The sequence below is a fragment of the Geotrypetes seraphini genome, chromosome 1 (assembly GCF_902459505.1).
Source record: "Geotrypetes seraphini chromosome 1, aGeoSer1.1, whole genome shotgun sequence".
NCBI classification, from domain to species: Eukaryota; Metazoa; Chordata; class Amphibia; order Gymnophiona; family Dermophiidae; genus Geotrypetes; species Geotrypetes seraphini.
Genome location: NC_047084.1, coordinates 344219333 through 344226917, shown reverse-complemented (window position 1 = coordinate 344226917; position 7585 = coordinate 344219333). Strand labels below are relative to the sequence as shown.

The 7585-nt window shown below is 46.7% G+C and overlaps 1 protein-coding gene across 8 annotated transcripts in view; it reads left to right on the top strand.

Moving 5' to 3' along the window:
• Nucleotides 1–401: 401 nt before the first annotated feature.
• Nucleotides 402–7585, top strand: part of SEC31A (SEC31 homolog A, COPII coat complex component) — a 240037-nt gene continuing 232853 nt past the window's right edge. For 5 of the 8 annotated variants that reach the window (XM_033962592.1, XM_033962607.1, XM_033962616.1 and 2 more), the window contains exon 1: nucleotides 403–675. The gene's annotated coding sequence lies outside the window, so the exon portion shown is untranslated. Of the gene's footprint in view, nucleotides 676–791; nucleotides 1090–7585 lie in introns of those variants that run through there. The other 3 variants (XR_004541033.1, XR_004541032.1, XM_033962597.1) reach the window with 2 other exon arrangements.

Below are 7585 nucleotides of genomic sequence, written 5' to 3'. Positions count from 1 at the left end.
CTTCCCTCTTTATGTCCTGATGCCTCTGCAGGCTGGAAAACTTTTAAATATATAAGTTGTCTAGTATTGTCCGATAGTGATTTTTGTTTCTTAGAGCAACTGACGGTAGACGGAAGGAAATTCCACATTGTTCGAAGTAGAGGCACAGAAGGTGCCTAATTAGGAGATCAGTACTCTCAGTTTGAAACACTTGTGATGCAAAATGCTTCTAATCCTGGGTTTCTCCTTTATTTTACTCACATACGTTCTTTTCCACCCAAAAATCTAGGCTTGGACATTTTTTGTTTTCTTCACATATGTAAGCAACTTGGACAAACCTTAAAAAAAAAAAAAAAGAGGGCAGGCAGAACGAGGCTTGAATTGTCACCCATATAGCTTCCCCTTTCCCTTCACGCTAAGGGCACTTCTAGAACATGCGCACGAGCGACAGAAGATGCCAAAGAGCAAGACCGCACGCCTTATGCGGGGGTGGGGGCGGGGTTTTGAATGCCACGTTGTAGGAGGACGTGGAAGAGGCCGGTAGCTGTAGCTGTTTGCTGTTGCGGGCACGCTGAAGGCAGACTTGAGCGCGAGACGTCGGCGCGTGCCCTTGCCAGCTTCCTCCCGCTGCCCAGTGCGTCCTCAGTCTGTGCGGTGCTTGTAGCCGGTCCCGGAGTGGGAGAAGGAGAAGAGCAGGTGAGGGAGTGGCCCTGGGGGGGGCATTCAGTACGCCCGTCCCCCGAGTTCTCTACCCTATAAAAATTTCTTCCGGACTCCCAATGCGAAGTGATGAGGTCGAGGGCCTGGAGCGTAGTGTCGGTTCTCTATTTCCTCGCTTGCTTCTGGATCGAGATGTAACCTTTCTGTCTCAGGAGCGAGTCTCCTGCTAGGCTGAGAACGGCCTTGTCATTATTTGGCAGTCCGCTGAGGACGAAGTATACCTGCTGTCAGATTGCATGTTAGGAAAGGTTTCGTATTCTGTGTTTACTGATGTGCCTTTCCCGACATTATTGGCCAGAATAGGAGTCTAGTGGTCCAACGTTTGTCCCCCCCATCCTGATGAGTAGCTGAAAACATTTATTTTAGGGACAAGAGAGAGAGAGATCATAGGTGAGTTCTTCGTTTAAGGGTCAGTCAAGTTGCTAAATGTGAAGAACACGAGTATGTTCAAAGTTCATTTAAGGCCTGGTTCACGAAAGCTTTTCTGTGCCCATGGGGAAGAAAATAACTTGGTGAACAATTCTCTAGTTCAGGGGTGCCCACACTTTTGGGGCTTGCGAGCTACTTTTAAAATGACCAAATCAAAATGATCTACCAACAATAAAAAAATTTTAAAAACACAAAGCACACTGTACGCTGAGAAAATGTTAATTATTCCTATTCCTGGTTTTTTTCAAAGAGGTCAAGGCAGATGACTCTATGCAATGTCACCTCAGTAACAACCATACAAAAATAGACAAATATACCCCCTCCCTTTTTACTAAACCACAGTAGCAGTTTTTAGCACAGGGAGCTGTGCTGAATGCCCAGCGCTGCTCTCGATGCTCATAGGCTCCCTGCGCTAAAAAACGCTATTGTGGTTTAGTAAAAGGAGGGCCATAGTGCAAAATATAGGCAGCAGATATAAATTCAGACACATTTTGATCACTAAATTAAAAATAAAATCATTTTTCCTACCTTGTTTGGTGATTTCATGAGTCTCTGGTTGCACTTTCTTCTTCTGACTGTGCATCCAATCTTTCTTCCCTTCTTTCAGCCTGTATGCTTTCACTCCTCTAGACCTCATTCCCTCCCCCAACTTTTTCTTCCTCTCTCCCTGCCCTTTCTTTTTCCCTGTCTCCCTTTCTTTTTTTCTGTTTCGCTTCTTTCCTTCTCTCTCCTTGCCTTCCCCCTTTCTTTCTTTCTCCTGCCCTCCCCCAAGCCACTGCCGCCGCCATCGGGGAACAGGCCCCAAAGCCGCTGCTGCTGCCCCAAGCTCTCTCTCTGCTTCCCTGCGTCGGGCCGACCAGCATTCCTCTCCCCGACATCAATTCTGCCGTCGGAGAGGAAGTTCCGCCCAGCCAGGCAGCGATTGGCTGGCCCAAACTTCCTCTCTGACGGCAGAATTGACATCTGGGAGAGGAAGGCTGATCGGCTGGTAGATCGTCAAGGCAAAGTGAGTTTATCACGGAGCCCATCGACTCACTTTACTCTGGCGATCTACTGGTTGATTGCAATCAACCTATTGGGCACCCCTGCTCTAGTTTGTCTGCCGTTGGTATGAATTGATGCTGCTTGAACCACCTTGGGTGAAATGTACCCTGGCTGTTGTTAGACATAGGCAATTAAAAAAAAGTTGTTTGTAATCCTGAGAAAAACTGGATAATATAGGGACCAGAATAAAAATTGTTTTAAAGCGGAGGATGGAAGTGACAAGATAGAATTTGGTTGTTTGTTGTAATAATGGTAAATAACGGGTCTACGGTGTCTACTGAAATGTGAATTCTGTTAATAAACCAATAGTTTTCTAGAAAGATGAGTGAATACATTTATATTCAAAGATAAATTAGCTTACGTATTTTAAGTTAGGGTTTATGGGCTCTTAAAGCAATCGCTACTGAGAAAGTGAAGTCTATAACCAGGGTCATGTTCCCCAAGTAAGTATGCACTTTAGTATGTTTTTGTTAAAAAAAGTAGTGTACAACATAATCTAGTGCTATTGTGTTTCCCTGAAAATAAGCCCTAGCATGATTTTTGGGGTAGATCCTAATATAAGCCCTACCCCAGAAATAAGCCCTAGTTGGATCAATCCCCGAAGCCCCACTCAAATGTCCCTGACACTCCCTGATTTGCTGGCAGCAGCATCTTTCCTTTCCTATCGCCCATCCCCTTGCACAGCAACTTTCCATCCCTCCTTACCATCCTGCGCAGCAGAACCCTGCTGACATACGTCCGTTGCAAACAGCAGCGGTGGTAGCACTGAACAGGCTGCTTTGCAGCCTTCCTGCCGGGGACTTCCCATCCCTCTGCTGCATCACTGATGATGTCATCGGTGACGTGGCACAGGGAAGGCTGCGAAGCAAGCTGTTCAGTGCTGCTGACGCTGTTGTTTGGAATGGAGGTATGTCAGCATTGTTGAGTTCTGTTGCATGGGGGGGATGGGAGGGAGAGATGGAAAGATGCAGCGTAGGGGAATGGGTGGTGGGGTCAGGGTTCTGCTGCACAGGGGGGGATGGCTTTGTATAATCTGTATAATGCCCCCAAATTAGTGAAGATCACCCACTGCAGAAGTCCTGGGATTTCTAGCCCCAAATGCAACACTCCAAACACTGAGTGTAACAGTCTTTCTTAAAAGTTGTCAGACACACTTCAGCACAGCCTTACATTACAGTAAACAGGCAAGTAAGTGGCTTATCCTTTGGAGTTGTTTGGTATTGTAGTTGCCTCAGAAAAGCCCATGTATTATCTGTTCCACAAAGATCTCAAGACTTTTTTTTTAATTTCAGAAATGTTATGACATCTGAAATTCAGTTTGTTTAAGGATGATCTGTAATTTGTTTATTTGTTAACCATTTAAAACTCTTTCATAGGGAAGATGTGGCATACAAGAACAATGTTTAGATCAGTGGTCTCAAACTCAAACCCTTTGCAGGGCCACATTTTGGATTTGTAGGTACTTGGAGGGCCACAGAAAAAATAGTTAATGTCTTATTAAAGAAATGACAACTTTGCATCAGTGTTCCCTCTAAGCGGGCGGGTGTTGTGAGCAAACTTTTTTCACTGTGAGCTAAAAATATCGGGCGCCAGCAAGTTATGAGCCAAATAAATATGTTGCTTTCTACCACAGAACTTCCTTACGTTTGTATGGAATCTATCCCCTTTCAACTTTAGAGAGTGCCCTCTCGTTCTCCCTGCCTTAGCTACTAAGTCTATTCCCTTCAGTACCTTGAATGTTTCTATCATGTCCCCTCTCAATCTCCTCTGCTCAAGGGAGAAGAGGCCCAGTTTCTCTAATCTTTCGCTGTACGGCAACTCCTCCAGCCCCTTAACCATTTTAGTTGCTCTTCTCTGGATCCTTTCGAGTAGTACCGTGTCCTTCTTAAAGTACCAGTGCTGGACGCAGTACTCCAGGTGAGGGCGTACCATGGCCCGGTACAGCAGCATGATAACCTTCTCTGTCTCTTCAGTCCAGCATCTGCCCCTTCCATTCACTGTCTGTCTTTCCCTGCCATCTCTCCTCCTGCCCCCCCCCCACCCCCCAATTTGGTCTAGCATCCATCATCTTCCTTCTGTTCCCCTCATGGTCTGGCATCTCTATCCTTCCCTCCCCCCTGTGGTTTTTAGCATATCTCTCTTCTCATTTCCTCCACTCAGATCTGATCATTCTCTGCTCTCTCTTCCCTTTTCTTCTCTGGTCTTCCTTCTCTATTTTCTGCCTCCATCTAAATTAAATTCTTTCTTACTATTTAGTCCCGTTTCCCTCTTTTCACTGTGTCTACACACAGCTTGTCACCCCTTTCCCTCACCCCTCCATTATCTTACTATTTTCTTCCCCCTTTATTTATCTCCTCCTTCCATCCAGTATGTGTTCTTTCCCCACTTCCATTCAGCATCTGCTCTCCCTTCTCAACTGACATCCATCTGCCTTCTGCTCTCTCTCCCTTCTTCTCACTTCCATCATCTGTCCCCTTCTCTCTCTCTCTCATCTCCTCCATTCCATCATCTGCCCCTTCTCTCTCTCTCTCCCCCCCCCCCAACTTCCATCATCTGCCCCCCTTCCCCTCACCTTTGTGGGTCACTTTCTTTCCCCTGAGGGTGGCTCATGTCACAGGGGAAGCTTTGGCCGAGCAGAACCGCTTGATTGACAGTGGAACTTACTTGATTGATGTCGATGCTGGGGCCCGTTGCCGTTTGAAGGAAAAAAAAAAGGTGGAAAAAAGGAACCTGTAAAGGCGAGAGGAAGGGAAACCTCCAGGACAGCTGCTTTTTGCCCTCCTTCAGCGGCCCAAGAGTTCAGACCAGCAGCGGCAGCTCTGTATGCTTTTAACTTCGGCACAGAGCTGCCCCTAATCAATAGTTTAGCGCGGTTTCATGAGGCAGCCTCGGGGCCTTTGATAGCCGGCCCGCTTCGATGATGCGATGTGGGCCGGCCTAGCAAAGGCCCCGAGGCTGCCTTATGAAACCGCGCTAAACTATTGATTAGGGGCAGCTCTGTGCCGAAGTTAAAAGCATACACAGCTGCCGCTGCTGGTCTGGAGGTGCGGAGACAAGGCAGGAGGCAAACGCGGTGGAAGGCAGGAGTCCCGGCGAAGGCAGGAGTCCCGGCACAGCGACTGCAACAGGAAGTTGCAAGTCAGCTGACGCCGGCCTTTCGTTGCGGCGGGGACCGAATCCTTCGTGGACCGGCAAGATTTTGTTTGCGGACCGGCGGTTGAAGAACTGTGCTCTACACTGTGTGCGCTGCGACGAGAAACTTGTGCGCTGCGAGGTAATATTTTGTGCGCGTGCGCACGTCAACGCAGCTTAGCGGGAACACTGCTTTGCATGAGGTAAAACTCTTTATAGTTTATAAATCTTACCCCACCCCCCTGAAGGCCTGCATGTTCCCCCTACTTTGCAGTGTTCTCCAGCTTCCCCCCCTGGCCTCCCGGCCTTAGTTTCAGCTAATTATCGCAGCCTGCAGAAAGGATCTCCGGTGCTATAGCGTTCCTTACAGGCCACTATCGGCCTCCACAACATGTTCCCTCTGCCGAGGTCCCGCCCCTCCTCTGATGTCAAGGGCAGGATCGCAGCAGAGGGAACGTGCTGCTGAAGATGATGGCAGCTTGCAAGGATCACTACAGCACCGACAATTCTCTCTGCAGGCTGCGGTAATTATCTGAAGGTAAGAGCGGGAGACCAGAGGGGAAGCCGGAGGATGCTGCAAATAGCGTGCAGCACTAGTATAGACCGTGGGCCACAAAATAGTACCTGGTGGGCTGCATGTGGCCCCCCGGGCCATGAGTTTGAGACCACTGGTTTAGATCTAATGCAACACAATGAAATTGCTGCATGGGTGGGGGGGATGGGACGGAGTGAAAGATGCTGCACAAGGGGATGGGGTGAGATAATCATTGTACACACAAAAAAAAGGCATCCCCCCAAATTAAGCCTTAGTGTGTTTTTTGGCCCCCAAATTAATATATGACAGTGTCTTATTTGGGGGGAAGCACGGTAGTTCTTTGGGTATCATCAGAATGAATTACTGTTATGGTATAGGAGGAAAAGGGCATGTAATAGCATTTCATCTTTCAGTTTACTTGATTGTTCTTGTTTTTGCCACTGGTTGTTTTTTATGCTTGTAAACAAGTCTATGGTTATATTTATTTATTTCATTTTCTATCCTGTCCTCTCCAAAGAGCACAGGCTTTGCTGTACGGGGACAGACTGAAAGTATCCTGTTTCCAGCAGTGGCCAATCCTGGTCACAGATACTTCTCGGGATCTCAAAAGATTAAAATAGATTTCATTCTGCTTATCACAGGAAATAAGTAGTAGATTTTCCCCAAATCCAAGTTATTAATGATTTATGGAATGTTTAATTTTTTTTAACTATTTTTTTTTAACCACATTCTCTGGCAAGTTCTAGAGTTTGTTTATGTTTTGAGTAAAGAAATGTTTTCTCCAATTTATTACTTTTACTCATTTTGAGTCTCCTAGGCCTTGTTCTTCTGGAAAGCATAAACAAGTGATTTATACCTATTGTACTTCACTCATAGACCTTTTCATCTTATATTGAATCTCTTTTCACCAAGCAGAAAAGCTCTAGCCTTCTTAACCTTTCTTCATAGGGGACTTGTTCCATCCTTTTTATCATTTTGATCCCATTTCTATGTACCTTTTCCAATTTGTGTGTGTGTGTATGTATGTCCCCTATGAAGAAAGTTTTTTAGCCTGTTACATTAACGGGTGCTAGAATAGATGTGTAGACTTTTAGGCATTTCTTTCTTTCTGTCTTTCCCCCCTGTCCAGCAGCATCCCTTCCCTGCTCCCCCTGTCCAGCAGTAGCTCTTCTCCCTTCCTTTTACCTCCCACCTGTCCAGCAGCACCCCTTCCCTGTTCTTATCTGATAAGTCTTGCGTGTTTTCTGAAACAGCTGTGCCAGGACCCGCCGCAGACTCGTTGTAGCAATAAGGGAAACCGCCGCAGGCTCATTATTAAGCTGGCTCCTTTTTCAGCTGGGGAAACTGCCGCACACGTCTCAAACTGCCACTGGGGAAACCGCCGCATGTGTCGTGGCAAATCGCCACAGGCTCCTACTGCGCATGCGGGGGCACGGCACCATAGCAATTGAAGTACGCATGCGCGCTAAGGGTTTTATTATAGCGGATATAATATAGGGCGAAGACTTGGGAAAGTCCTGGTGCCTGCCACATGGACTTGGAGATACAGTAAAGCCTTGGATTGCAAGTAACTTGGTTTGCAAGTGTTTTGCAAGACAAGCAAAACATTTGATTAAATTTTAACTTGATATGCAAGCAATGTCTTGTAATACAAGTACATACAGTATACACACATCACAACTGAGCCGATGGTTCTTCTCTCTCTGACACTGCAAGAGTGTAGTGATTGTTCTAAACAAGCAAAGT